At 40.3% G+C, this 15,759-nt stretch overlaps 1 protein-coding gene across 4 annotated transcripts in view; it reads left to right on the top strand.

The window, feature by feature from the left end:
• C16H11orf65 (chromosome 16 C11orf65 homolog) overlaps positions 1-15,759 on the top strand; it is a 118,048-nt gene that overhangs the window by 46,169 nt on the left and 56,120 nt on the right. The window lies entirely within an intron of this gene.

The following is a 15,759-nucleotide window of genomic DNA, read 5'->3' on the forward strand; positions in this document are numbered from 1 at the left end:
TAGGTCAGGTACTTTGATAATGGCCACTATAATGAAACCATCACTTATTTGGTTTTCACCTCTGAAAACTTTATTTCTTGACTCTGGAATCAGGTTTGCAAGCAAGTGTTAGGGATACATTCACTTATTAAATATTTATTGAGTACCTACTCTTCAGGACATAATGCATATCTGGATTGATGTAGTAGTTTCTTGCTGTGTTACAATATGCTCTATAGTTTTCTTATCCAATAAGGAATATTCCAAGTTGATTTACTGGATTAGGTGAGAGCCAAGAGGTAAAATGAATTCTCTTCTCTCTAGGATAGTATCAACACTCTGTAAAAGTGATGTGTCTGTTTCTAGCACACAAAAATAATTTCATAACAGTTAATGATGTCTTGAAAAATAGTTTCCATTATTTGGCTATGTTTCAGTTCAGTTCAGTCACTCAGTCGTGTCTGACACTTTGCGACCCCATGAATTGCAGCACGCCAGGCCTCCCTGTCCATCACCAACTCCCGGAGTTCACTCAGACTCGCGTCCATCAAGTCAGTGATGCCATCCAGCCATCTCATCCTCTGTCGTCCCCTTCTCCTCCTGCCCTCAATCCCTCCCAGCATCAGAGTCTTTTCCAATGAGTCAACTCTTCACATGAGGTGGCCAAAGTACTGGAGTTTCAGCTTCAGCATCATTCCTTCCAAAGAAATCCCAGGGCTGATCTCCTTCAGAATGGACTGGTTGGATCTCCTTGCAGTCCAAGGGACTCTCAAGAGTCTTCTCCAACACCACACTTCAAAAGCATCAATTCTTGGGCGCTCAGCCTTCTTCACAGTCCAATTCTTACATCCATACATGACCGCAGGAAAAACCATAGGCTTGACTAGACGGACCTTTGTTGGCAAAGTAATGTCTCTGCTTTTGAATATGCTATCTAGGTTGGTCATAACTTTCCTTCCAAGGAGTAAGCGTCTTTTAATTTCATGGCTGCAGTCACCATCTGCAGTGATTTTGGAGCCCAAAAAAATAAAGTCTGACACTGTTTCCCCATCTATTTCCCACGAAGTGATGGGACCGGATGCCATGATCTTTGTTTTCTGAATGTTGAGCTTTAAGCCAACTTTTTCATTCTCCTCTTTCACTTTCATCAAGAGGTTTTTGAGTTCCTCTTCACTTTCTGCCATAAGGGTGGTGTCATCTGCATATCTGAGGTTATTGATATTTCTCCCGGCAATCTTGATTCCAGCTTGTGTTTCTTCCAGTCCAGAGTTTCTCATGATGTACTCTGCATATAAGTTAAATAAGCAGGGTGATAATATATAGCCTTGACTTACTCCTTTTCCTGTTTGGAACCAGTCTGTTGTTCCATGTCCAGTTCTAACTGTTGCTTCTTATGCTAGGGCATAACAATAGATTTCCAACACTAAAAAAATTTTTTTTTCTTTAAAATCTATTATTCCTTTGTTGGTATCTAACAGCATGCTTGTTGTCCAGGCCTAAGTTTTTCTGTCATTTTGTAACTTGTTCTCTTCCACATTCAAATCCAATCAGCCACATACCTTTGAACACTTATTACATTCCTGACACTGTGCTAGGCTCTTTAAAATACATGCTTGAATTTAAAGAGCTTCAGTATAAAAGTTGTATGTAAACAAGTGTGTGTGTGTGTGTGTGTGTGTGTTTTAATAAAATGGTAAACTGAGCACACATTTTCACTTTCTATCCCTCTAGAATCCAAATGAAGTGACAATATATTGAAAGTTCACCCATAACAGAGAGAAGGGAGTTCATGAGTAAATAAATTTTATCTTATGTCTGGAAAACCAAAAATAAATGGTAGTATCTTATTGGACATATCTATGTAGAATATTTACCTAGACATATTTAAAGAGGCACTAATAAGATAGCCTGTTTGTTGGATCCCTAGGATTTAGTAATTCTAAAGGGCTAAAAGGAAAATGGCTATAGACAATGAGGCTAATTGAAAGTCTGTACATGTAACAGTTATGCCAGTTGTCTCCAATGTCACTTCAAGACTAAAAGCTGCAGGCTGGTGGATATGTCTTATTAGTCAACTATCTGCTGGTAGATGGATATTAACTGTTGGGGATAAGAAGAAACAAACCCTGAGCAGCCTGAAGTGTTGGGAAGATGGTGTAGCAAGAGCCAAGAAAGAAAGATTTCTTTGGTTCCAGAAAATGTCCTGAAAAAGAGGAAGGCTTATCAGGCCCTCAGAGTCACCCAGGCAAAGAGGAGCTTTTGCAAAGGAAAGAGCAAAGGAAAGAAAAAGAGCTCAAATATAAGCAACCAGAATGGTTCCTACATTATTCCTGGCATCAACTGCATGACAGAGTGTGGTTCTAAAGACTAGAAGTGAAACCTCACAGCTTGGAAGTGCCAGATAAACATTCCATGGTCTTTGTTGTATGCCCCCAAAGGAATAAGGGGGTGAATTTACTGGTGCAGAGGACCATTGCAAGACTTCATCTGAAGAATATTTTCAGTGGTATCTTTATGAAAGTAACCCCTCAAACCATGAAAAAATTTTGTGTAGTGGAAACTTATGTGACCTGTGCTGTGTGCTTAGTCACTCAGTTGTGCCCAACTTTATGACCCCATGGACTGTAGCCCACCTGGCTCTTCTGTCCATGGAGATTCTCCTGGCAAGGATACTGGAGTGAGTTGCCATGCCCTTCTCCAGGGGATCTTCCCAACCCAGGGATCAAACCCAGGTCTACCACATTGTAGGTGGTCTCTTTACCATCTGAGCCACCAGGGAAGTCCAGGTGACCTAGGGATTTCCAGATCTGAAGCCTGTTCAGGAGCTCATCCTGAAACACAGACAAGCCAAGGTCAAGAATAAAGTCATCTCTCTGACACAGAGATTGAGGAGCACCTGGGGAAGTTTGGTGTCATTTGCTTGGAAGATCTCATTCATGAAACTGTCTTCCTGGGAAAGGATTTTCAGGTGATATCGGGGTTACAGTGCCCTTACCAGCTCTCAGTGGCCTATCACAGTACAAGGTGGGCTCACCTGGCTATCGTGATGAATGCATCAATCAGTTTATCTGGCAGCTGAACTAAACCCAGAATATCTGAAAACACAGGGCATTGGAAGACTGTATTTTTGTTTTATGAATTTGTTACCCTTTATCTTCAAGGAAGATTATTTTCTGCTATATCTTCAGAAACTGGAGGTCACGGGTCAAGGAAAAAGATGATAATATTCACAGCAGGCACTTTTCATCCCACCTCAGTTCCAGGGAAAAGTTCCTGTGTGTTTTCTGTGATGACCACTGTCCATCACTGAAACCAGCAAAAGACTCTGTAGGGGAGGGAGTCTTGTCTTATCACATCTTCTATCCTGGGGTTTAATGTTGGTGAATTAATACCCAAGAATGAATACAAGATAGCAGTGGACCAAGCCCAGGGCCTTGTTTTCAAAAGAACTTGATGTACAGTTAGAAAGAAGTGCAGAAAAACAATGCTTGACTGTCTCTGCTGTGAGTCCATGTTCTAACTTCAGTGACAGCTTGGCAAGCTCTCAGATATGGCTGGCTCTAGGTGGTGTATCTGGTGGCTTCCTCATTCTTGTCTCCAACTGGCTTAGTGCTGTTCTAGATCTCAGAATTTTAACCTACTCTTGGCTCTATGAGAAGGGATGGACTCTTTCCCTAGGAAAACATGCATATACTCCAGTTTTTTCTTGGAAGTTTAGGGTATTTGTAGATCCTTCTCAGGGACCCAGGCATCTTATGTGAAAAAGCCTTGCACTCTCAGACTCTGACCTTGCCAGTCTCTTACGTGCCACTTACCCAGACTCTGACCATGCCAGTTTCCTCTGGCTCCATGTGCTGTGGAAGACCAAAGGTTACCAAAGTGGCTGTCTTCCCTTCAAGCCAAATGGGGTGTTTCCTGTTAAGAACATGATGGTAGTCCTATGCTTTCCCAGTGGCTCAGCGGTAAAGAATTTGTCTGCAATGCAGGAGACCCTGGTTCAATTTCTGGGTCAGGAAGATCTGCTGGAAAAGGGATAGGCTACCCATTCCAGTATTCTTGGGCTTCCCTGGTGACTCAGCTGGTAAAGAATCTGCCTGCAATATGGGAGACCTGGTTTTGATCCCTGGGTTAGGAAGATCCCCTGGAGAAGGGAAAGGCTACCCACTCCAGTATTCTGACTTGGAGAATTCCATGGACTATGTGGCCCATGGGATTGCAAAGAGTCATAAACGACTGAGCGACTTTCACTTTTCACTATGCCATTTATGACTGGGAAATGCCCGATACTTATTTCTTCTGGGGTTCAAGATGGAATTTTCTCGTTTCCCTGGTGATCAGTCCTCTTCTTAAAACCCAAATCAGAATCTGAAAAAGAATGGATACATGTATATGTATAACTGAACCACCTTGCTTTATACCTGAAACTAACACAACATTGTAAATCAAATACACCCCAATATAAAATAAAATTAAAAAAAAAAAAAAAAAAAAAAACAAGGGATTTCCCTGACAGCCTAGTGGTAAAGACTCCCCATTTCCAATGCAGAGGTTGTGTGTGTGATCCCTGGTTGAGGAACTAAGATGCCACATGCCATAAGGCATAGTCAAAAGAAACACATGCTGAAAGCTTATCTCTTTAAAAAATTTACATGAACCATCTGGGAAAGCTAGTTCTAGCATGAATTTGGTACTCTGTAGTAAAACCCTCTGAATTTTAGTATTTGAGAGATGCCTGGCTTAATAACTGGCTGCCTGGCTTAATGACTGGCTACCTGACTGTACTTTCTTTGAGAAAATCTGGTTATTAACTTATTCCACCCACTTCACAAATCTCCAAGGCACTCTTCTCATTCATGAGGATGAACAGTGGGAAAACAGTAGACTTACATAAAAGCACAGACTATTTATACTACCTCCCTAGAAAAATTGACACATACCTTCATTCTTCACTACTAATGGGCAATCACCTGGCATTTAAGGAAAACCAGTGATATAGAAACAGACAAAGAAATAACAGAATCTGAAGGAAATAAAAATGGTAATCAATTTAGCTTAGATCAGCATGTTGAATGGCTTTCAAAGGACTGTATCTGGAGATGAAATGGCATCCCATGCGATAATTTGAAAAGCTGAATTTAAAAAGAGAATAGAAACTCTGAAAAAAGAACTAAGAAAGTGATGCTGCAAATATAAAGCAAATTAATATAGTCCTAATTCCCTACGTTTTTGCTTTGGCTACATAAAAAAAAGCAAAAAAAAAAAAAAATCAATACCCAGTTGTGGATGTGACTGGTGATAGAAGCAAGGTCTGATGCTGTAAAGAGCAATATTGCATAGGAATCTGGAATCTTAGGTCCATGAATCAAGGCAAATTCAGTTCAGTTCAGTTGCTCAGTTGTGTCTTCTCTTTGCGACTCCATGAATTGGAGCACGCCAGGCCTCCCTGTCCATTACCAACTCCAGGAGTTTACCCAAACTCATGTCCATCGAGTCGGTGATGCCACCCAGCCATCTCATCCTCTGTCGTCCCCTTCTCCTCCTGCACCCAATCCCTCCCAGCATCAGAGTCTTTTCCAATGAGTCAACTCTTCGCATGAGGTGGCCAAAGTATTGGAGTTTCTGCTTCTGCATCAGTCCTTCCAATGAACACCCAGGACTGATCTCCTTTAGGATGGACTGGTTGGATCTCCTTGCAGTCCAAGGGACTCTCAAGAGTCTTCTCCAACACCACACTTCAAAAGCATCAATTCTTCGGTGCTCAGCTTTCTTCACAGTCAAACACTCACATCCATACATGACCACTGGAAAAACCATAGCCTTGACTAGACGGACCTTTGTTGACAAAGTAATGTTTCTGCTTTTTAATAAGCTATCTAGGTTGGTCATAACTTTCCTTCCAAGGAGTAAGCGTCTTTTAATTTCATGGCTGCAATCACCATCTGCAGTGATTTTGCAGCCCCCCAAAATAAAGTCTGACACTGTTTCCACTTTTTCCCATCTATTTCCCATGAAGTGATGGGACCAGATGCCATGATCTTAGTTTTTTGAATGTTGAGTTTAGAGCTAACTGTTTTACTCTCCCCTTTCACTTTCATCAAGAGGCTCTTTATTTCATCTTCGCTTTCTGCCATAAGGGTGGTGTCATGTGCATATCTGAGATTATTGATCCTTCTCCTGGCAATCTTGATTCTAGCTTGTGCTTCTTCCAGCCCAGCGTTTCTCATGATGTACTCTGCATATAAGTTAAATAAGCAGGGTGACAATATACAGCCTTGACATACTCCTTTTCCTATTTGGAACCAGTCTTTTGTTCCATGTCCACTTCTAACTGTTGCTTCCTGACCTGCATACAGGTTTCTCAAGAGGCAGGTCACGTGGTCTGGTATTCCTATCTCTTTCAAAATTTTCCACAGTTCATTGTGATCCACACAGTCAAAGGCTTTGGCATAGGCAAATTGGAAGTGGTCAAACAGGAGATGGCAAGAGTGAACATCGACATTCTAGGATTCAGCGAACTAAGATGGACTGGAATGGGTGAATTTAATTCAGATGACCATTATATCTACTACTCTGGGCAGGAATCCCTTCGAAGAAGTGGAGTAGCCATCATGGTCAACAAAAGAGTCCAAAATGCAGTACTTGGATGCAATCTCAAAAATGACAGAATGATCTCTGTTCATTTCCAAGGCAAACCATTCAATATCAGAGTAATCCAAGCGTATGCCCCAACCAGTAACCCTGAAGAAGCTGAAGGTGAACGGTTCTATGAAGACCTCAAGACCTTTTGGAAGTAATATCCAAAAAAGATGTCCTTTTCATTATAGGGGACTGGAATGCAAAAGTAGGTAGTCAGGAAACACCTGTAGTAACAGGCAAATTTGGCCTTGGAGTACAGAATGAAGCAGGGCAAAAGCTAACAGAGTTTTGTCAAGAGAATGCAGTGGTCATAGAAAACACTGTCTTCCAACAACACAAGAGAAAACTCTACACATGCACATCACCAGATGGTCAACACCGAAATCAGATTGATTATATTCTTTGCAGCCAAAGATGGAGAAGCTCTGTATGTCAGCATAAACAAGACCGGGAGCTGACTGTGGCTCAAATCATGATCTCCTTATTGCCAAATTCAGACTTAAATTGAAGAAAGTAGGGAAAACTACTAGACCATTCAGGTATGACCTAAATCAAATCCCTTATGATTATTCAGTGGAAGTGAGAAATAGATTTAAGCGACTAGATCTGATAGAGTGCCTGATGAACTATGGGCGCAGATTTGTGACATTGTACAGGAGGCAGGGATTAAGACCATCCCCATAGAAAAGAAATACAAAAAAGCAAAATGGCTGTCTGAGGAGGCCTTACAAATAGCTGTGACATGAAGAGAAGCAAAAAGAAAAGGAGAAAAGGAAAGATATAAGCATCTGATGCAGAGTTCCAAAGAATAGCAAGGAGAGATAAGAAAGCCTTCCTCAGCGATCAATGCAAAGAAATAGAGGAAAACAACAGAATGGAAGAGAAGGCAATGGCACCCCACTCCAGTACTCTTGCTTGGAAAATCCCATGGATGGAGGAGCCTGTTAGGCTGCAATCCATGGGGTCGCTAAGAGTCGGACACGACTGAGCAACTTCACTTTCACTTTTCACTTTCATGCATTGGAGAAGGAAATGGCAGCCCACTCCAGTGTTCTTGCCTGGAGAATCCCAGGGATGGGGGAGCCTGGTGGGCTGCCGTCTATGGGGTCGCACAGAATCGGACACGACTAAAGTGACTTAGCATAGCATAGCATAGAGAACTCTTCAAGAAAATTAGAGATAACAAGGGAATATTTCATGCAAAGATGGGCTCGATAAAGGACAGAAATGGTATGGACCTAACAAAAGCAGAAGATATTAAGAAGAGGTGGCAAGAATACACAGAAGAACTGTACGAAAAAGATCTTCATGACCCCCATGATCACGATGGTGTGATCACTGACCTAGAGCCAGACATCCTGGAATGTGAAGTCAAGTGGGCCTTAGAAAGCATCACTACGAACAAAGCTAGTGGAGGTGATGGCATTCCAGTTGAGCTCTTTCAAATCCTTAAAGATGATGCTGTGAAAGTGCTGCACTGAATATGCCAGCAAATTTGGAAAACTCAGCAGTGGCCACAGGACCGGAAAAGGTCAGTTTTCATTCCAGTGCCAAAGAAAGGCAATGCCAAAGAATGCTCAAACTACCACACAATTGCACTCATCAATGGCAACCCACTCCAGTACTCTTGCCTGGAAAACCCCATGGATGGAGGAGCCTGGTAGGCTGCAGTCCATGGGGTCACTAAGAGTCGGACACAACTGAGCAACTTCACTTTCACTTTTCACTGTCATGCATTGGAGAAGGAAATGGCAACCCACTCCAGTGTTCTTGCCTGGAGAATCCCAGGGACGAGGGAGCCTGGTGGGCTGCCATCTCTGGGGTCACACAGAGTCGGACATGACTGAAGCGACTTAGCAGCAGCAGCAGCACATGCTAGTAAAGTAACGCTCAATATTCTCCAAGCCAAGCTTCAGCAATACGTGAACCATGAACTTCCAGATGTTCAAGCTGGTTTTAGAAAAGGGAGAGGAACCTGAGATCAAATTGCCAACATCCGCTGGATCATGGAAAAAGCAAGAGAGTTCCAGAAAAATATCTATTACTGCTTTATTGACTATGCCAAAGCCTTTGTGTGGATCACAATAAACTGTGGAAAATTCCGAAAGAGGTGGGAATACCGGACCACCTGACCTGCCTCTTGAGAAACCTGTATGCAGGTCAGGAAGCAACAGTTAGAAGTGGACATGGAACAACAGACTGGTCCAAATAGGAAAAGGAGTCCATCAAGGCTGTATATTGTCACCCTACTTATTTAACTTATATGCAGAGTACATCATGAGAAATGCTGGGCTGGAAGAAGCACAAGCTGGAATCAAGATTGCCAGGAGAAAGATCAATAACCTCAGATATGCAGATGACACCACCCTTATGGCAGAAAGTGAAGAGGAACTCAAAAGCCTCTTGATGAAAGTGAAAGAGGAGAGTGAAAAAGTTGGCTTAAAGCTCAACATTCAGAAAACTAAGATCATGGCATCTGGTCCCATCACTTCATGGGAAATAGATGGGGAAACAGTGGAAACAGTGTCAGACTTTATTTTTTGGGGCTCCAAAATCACTGCAGATGGTGATTGCAGCCATGTAATTAAAAGGCGCTTACTTCTTGAAAGGAATTTTATGACCAACCTAGATAGCATATTAAAAAGCAGAAACATTACTTTGTCAACAAAGGTCTGTCTAGTCAAGGCTATTGTTTTTCCTGTGGTCATGTATGGATGTGAGAGTTGGATGGTGAAGAAAGCTGAGCACCAAAGAATTGATGCTTTTGAAGTGTGGTGTTGGAGAAGACTCTTGAGAGTCCCTTGGGCTGCAAGGAGATCCAACAAATCCATCCTAAAGGAGATCAGTCCTGGGTGTTCATTGGAAGGACTGATGCTGAAGCTGAGACTCCAATACTTTGGCCACCTCATGTGAAGAGTTGACTCATTGGAAAAGACTCTGATGCTGGGACGGATTGGGTGCAGGAAGAGAAGGGGACGACAGAGGATGAGATGGCTGGGTGGCATCACCGACTCGATGGATGTGGGTTTGGGTGGACTCCTGGAGTTGGTAATGGACAGGGAGGCCTGGTGTGCTGCAATTCATGGGGTTGCAAAGAATCGGACACGACTGAGCGACTGAACTGAACTGAACTGAATTCTCTATTTAAGGAGAATACACTTGATTTTGATTTTAGATACTTCTTGTGGCCCAGAAGGTGACTTCTTCATAAGGATTGCATAATTTAGCATATTATGTGGCCTTATAATTGAATAATTTGCCCAATCATAGTAATGTGAGTACAGAATTTTTCTGTAATTTTAAATATCTTTATCAAAAGTAATATGTGTAATTCTTTACAATAAGCAAAATAATGTAGAACTTACAATAAAAAGCAAGTCTTTACCCCATCTCACTTCTTTCCACCATCCTACTCTAAAAGCAACCACTTTTAACTATGTTTTATTTTAGTTTTATGTTTCTAAATATTGTGCCTATTACCTTTTACTTATCAGCTTTAGAAGTGAATTGTTGACTTTCTGCAAAGACAGTTAAGAATTTATCTTACTTATCCTCCAAACCCCTGCTTACCTCCCCTCTCAGTATCATAAGTCATTACTTAAACCCTCTACTTCTTACCTTGTGTCTTTAAAGACTTTTGTTTCTTGTTCCATCATGGTACACAGGAGCACTTGACTCCTCATTATATATGATGAGGATATAAATATCCCTAAATTTTTCTTCACATTTCTTCCAATATTCCAATCCTCAAGTTACATCACCTCTATTTGTCATTATTCACTTGGAGGAGTTTTTCAAATTTCCTGAATACAAATCCTTTATTGATACAAAATATTTTCCAGGGTACCTCATTTCTCTTGTAAAGGTGTTTTTGATAAGATTTTAATTTTAATAAAATCTATTTTTTTCTCTCTCTATATATATTTTATATATATAGTTGAAGTATATATATGAAGTATAGTTGACTTGCAATGTTTCAGGTGCACAGCAAGGTGATTCAGTTATACAAATACACAGATTATTTTTGAAATTATTTTCCATCATAGGTTATTACAAGATATTGACTATAGTTGCCTAAGCTCTACAGTAAATCTTTGTTGCTTGTTGCATATCTGTTTTTTAATTAGAAATCTAGCCTTCTATTCATATTAAGTCAAATAAGTGGAATCAAGATGTCATAATTTTTTTAGTTAGGCAAGAATTTATAAGTTTTCTAAAATATATATATTGTACATACTTATACATATGTATAGAAAATTTTTTCTACTACTCTTGATGAAGGCTTGAGAAAGAACATTAAAAAAAAAGAGATGCAGAAATCGGAGAATGTAAACTAAATGAAATGGGAATACTGAATATGAAATAGAAAAAGTGAAACTAACTAGATAAAAGCAAAAGGTCATAATATAGTCCAGTTGTTTTTAAACATGGCTGCTGATTAGAAACATATCTGGAGCTCTGGAGAAAGAAGCAATACCTGAACATTTGTATTGTCAAAAAATTTCAAGATAATTCTGACATGCATCTGGATTTTAAAAAGTGATTACAGGTTTTTCTATTTAGATCCCACTTTTGGTGATACAGAGTTATATTATTTTTCTGTTGACCAAGCATGATACAATGGTATTAAATGACTAATAATTACATAATCACAAGAGTAAAAGATGTTTATTAATTTTCACAATCAATAGCCAGACAAAAAAGATAATTACAATTGTAAGCCATAATGGAAACATGATTAACTTAACAATGTAAAATAATTACATACAATTTAAGGGGGTCAAGCAGAGTGATGTGGTAAGTGATGCATATATGCATATGTTTTCATCAGCTCAGCCAGTCTGTGTCTTTTGGTTGGTGCATTAAACCATTTATATTGGAGGTAATTATCAATACATATGATCCTATTAACATTTTAAAAAATTTGTTTTCGTTTTACTTTGTGTAGATTTTTCCCTTCTCTTGTGTTTCTGGCCTAGAGAAGTTCCTTTAGCATTTGTGATAAAGCTGGTTTGGTGGTGCTGAATTCTCTTAACTTTTGCTTGTCTGGAAAGCTTTTGATTTCTCCATCAAATCTGAAGGACAGTCTTGCTGGGTAGAGCATTCCTGGCTGTTGGTTCTTCCCTTTCATCACTTTAAATATATCATGCCAATCCATTCTGGCTTGTAGAGTTCCTGTTGAGAAATCAGCTGATAGCCTGATGGGAGTTCCCTTTTATGTTATTTGTTGTTTTTCCCTTGTTGCGTTCAATATTTTATCTCTGTCTTTAATTTTTGTCAGTTTGATTATTATGTGTCTCGGTGTGTTCCTCCTTGGGTCTATCCTTTTTGGGACTCTGTGTGCTTCTGGGACTTGGTTGACTATTCCCTTTGCTATGTTCGGGAAGTTTTTAGCTATTACCTCTTCAAATATTTTCTCAGCTCCTTTCTCTCTCTCTCCTTCTTCTAGGACCACTGTAATGCAAATGTTGTTGCATTTAATGTTGTCCAAGGAGTCTCTTAGGCTGTCTTCATTTCTTTTTATTCTTTTTTCTATGTTCTGTTCTGTGGCAGTGATTTCCACCATTCTGTCCTCCAGGTCATTTATCCATTCTTCTTCTGTCTGTTAGTCTTGATATTGATTCCTTCTAGTGTGTTATTCATCTCTGTTTGTTTGTTCTTTATTTCTTCTAGGTCTTTGGTCAACATTTCTTGCAGCTTCTCAATTTTTGCCTCCATTCTTTTCCTGAGGTCCTGGATCATCCTCACTATCATTATTCAGAATTCTTTTTCTGGAAGGTTACATATCTCCACTTCATTTAGTTGTTTCTCTGGGATTTTATCTTGTCCGTGTGTCTGGGACATAACTTTCTGTTTTTTCATTGTGATTAGCTTTCCTTAATATGGTTTTTGTTTTAGCTGCTGTGAGACTGTGCTTATTCTGTCTGACCCCTGATGGGTGAAGCTGAGGCTTGTGTCAGCTTCTTGATGGGAGGGATTGGTGTTGGGAAAAATAGTCTGCTCTGGTTGGCAGGGCCTTGCTCAGTAAAGCTTTAACCCAATTATCTGCTGATGGGTGGGGTTGCACTCCCTTCCTGATAGTTGTTTGAACTGAGGCAAACCAGCCCTAGGGTCTGTAGGCTCTATTGTAAGGCTAATGGTGAACTCCAAGAGGGTTTACACCACGGGAGACCTTCCAATGCCCCCATCCCTGTGGAGAGCCCCTACCAACCCATGCCTCCACAGGAGGCCCTTCAACACAAGCAAATAGTTTGGTTCAGTCTCCTGTGGGGTCACTGCTCCTCTCCTCTAGGTCTTGGTGTGCACAAAATTTTGTTTGTGCCCTCCAGGATTGTAGTCTCTGTTTCCCCTAGTCTTCTGGAAGACCTATAATCAAATGCCACTAGCTCTCAAAGCCAGATTCCCTGGGGATTCCCAGTCCCCTTTGTCAGATTCTCCAGGCTGGGAAGCCTGATGTGGGGTTCAGAACCTTCACAATAGTGCAAGAACTTCTTTAGTATTATTGTTCTCCTGTCTGTGGGTCGCCCACCTGGCAGGTATGGTATTTGATTTTATCATGATTGCACCCCTCCTATTGTCTCTCAGTGACTTTTTTGTCTTTGGGTGTTGGGTATCTTTTTTTTTTTTGGTGTGTTCCAGCATCCTTCTGTCAATGGTTGTTCAACAGCTTTGGTTTTCTCACTGGAGAAGATAAGCACACATCCTTCTTCTTTGCCATCTTAAATCAGAAGCCAAAATCCAGTTTATCACTTGTTATTTATGATTAGTGCTGTGTGTCCATTTAAAAAATGTTTATATAGAAAGTTCAGTTCAGTTCAGTCGCTCAGTCGTGTCTGACTCTTTGCGACCCTGTCAACTGCAGCATGCCAGGCCTCCCTGTCCATCACCAACTCCCCGAGTCCACCCAAACCTATGTCCATTGAGTCGGTGATGCCATCCAACCATCTCATCCTCTGTCGTCCCCTTCTCCTCCTGCCCTCATTCTTTCCCAGCATCAGGGTCTTTTCAAATGAGTCCGTTCTTCACATCAGGTGGCCAAAGTATTGGAGTTTCAACATCTGTCCTTCCAATGAACACCCAGGACTGCTCTCCTTTAGGATGAACTGGTTGGATCTCCTTGCATTTTAATACCTTTTTTCTTTTCTATTAACTTTTTGGTTATTTTGATTGATTAAAAATGATCATAAATTATTTCCTATTCTTTCTATTGAGAGGTAAGTGACATTCTTTATTCTTCTTCAATTTAGGCTATTTTAGGCTTTACCACTAAAACAAATGAAATAGAATGTGGCATTCTGGGGCCTTTGAGTCTAGGTAACAAGAAGCATTACAGTAAAAAAAAAAAAAAAAAAAGAAAGAAAGAAAGAAAAAAAGAAAAAAAAAAGGAAATTCTCCAGTGGTCCTGTGGTTAAGACTCCTAGCTTCCACTGCAGGGGGCCCAGATTTGATCCTTGCCCAGGGAACTAAGATCTTGCAAGCTACATGAGGCAGTCAAAAAAGAAGAAGAAGAAGAAGATGAAGCATTGTGGTTTCCATGTCTGTGTCATAGAATGCTCATTCTGATTGAAACTGCTCATGGCAGTTTCAGGATACCACAGTCCTGAAACTGCCATGCCAGACTAGCCTAATGGAAAGGCTACCTATAGAGAATAGTGATGGGCCATCCGAGATTTATCACCTATTTCTTTCCACTTACAAGATACATAAATGAAAAAGCCATTTTCAATGTTCCATCCCCAGCAGATGTAACATAAAAAGAACCAAAAAACATGACTGATAGCTAGAATTGAGGCCTCTGACATAAGACCCAACTTGAGTCATATCAGCTAATCTCAGCTTTGCAATCCATCTCAGATGAAGTCTCAATCATTCTGGAAGTGAGAACCAGACATCCTTCCTATGTTGCTGCTGCTGCTAAGTCGCTTCAGTCATGTCTGACTCTGTTGACCCCATAGACAGAAGCCCACCAGGCTCCCCCGTCCCTGGGATTCTCCAGGCAAGAACACTGGAGTGGGTTGCCATTTCCTTCTCCAATGTATGAAAGTGAAAAGTGAAAGTGAAGTCGCTCAGTAGTGTCTGACTCTTCGCGACCCCATGGACTGCAGCCTACCAGGCTCCTCCGTCCATGGGATTTTCCAAGCAAGAGTACTGGAGTGGGGTGCCATCGCCGTCTCCGTCCTTACTATGGCCTACCACAATTTGCCACCCTTAATTTTGAGCATAATAAAATGGTGGTTCTTCAACATCAGAAAGTTTGGGGGTAGTTTGCTATGTAGCAATAGATTATCATAAAAGTTACATATTATTTTAATGGGGTGACTTAGAATTTACAATATGTATCCTTGACTAATTTCTACCTACATTGTTAGTAATTTTACCCTTTCCAGAACAATGCAAGAATATTAAAACAGGTTAGCTCGCTTTATCATCTTCCCCTTTTGTGCTTTTTCTTTTCAAATATTTTTCACTTACGTTTTTGTTTTAAATATAAGAAGACATTATTTTTATTGCTTTAAACAATTAGTATTCACTTTTTATTGTAGTAAATATACATAACATAAAATTTACCATAACCATTTTTAGGTGTACAATTTAGTGACATGAATTACATTTACAATGTTACATAGCCATTACCACTATTTGTTTCTAGAACTTTTACATCACCTCAGACAGAACCTCCTGTAGCTACTGAACAATAACTCTCCATCCTCCCTGCCCACTAGGCCATGGTAACCTCTATTTTACTTTCTGTATCTATGAATTTGTCTATTCTAGGTAATTTCTATATTTGTCCTTTTGTCTCTGGCTATTTCATTTAGTATAATGTTTTCAAGTTTCCATCTGCATATCTGAGGTTATTGATATTTCTCCTGGCAGTCTTGATTCCAGCTTGAGGTTTATCCAGCCCAGCATTTCGTATGATGCAGAGTACATCAAAGAGTTTTATCTTTTAATGATTTTTATTCTTCTTCCTGCTGAGTCATACTCTGCCCAAGATATCTTTAATATAAACACTAGGTAAAAGTTTAAGCACTCATATTTATATCCTACTGCTGCTAAAACAATTGCCAAAATCTCAGTAGCTTTAAACAACAAAAATTTAAAGATATTAGCAATACTGTGTTCTTTCTGTAGACTCTAGGG

The sequence above is a fragment of the Bubalus bubalis genome, chromosome 16 (genome assembly GCF_019923935.1).
Source record: "Bubalus bubalis isolate 160015118507 breed Murrah chromosome 16, NDDB_SH_1, whole genome shotgun sequence".
Taxonomy (NCBI): Eukaryota; Metazoa; Chordata; class Mammalia; order Artiodactyla; family Bovidae; genus Bubalus; species Bubalus bubalis.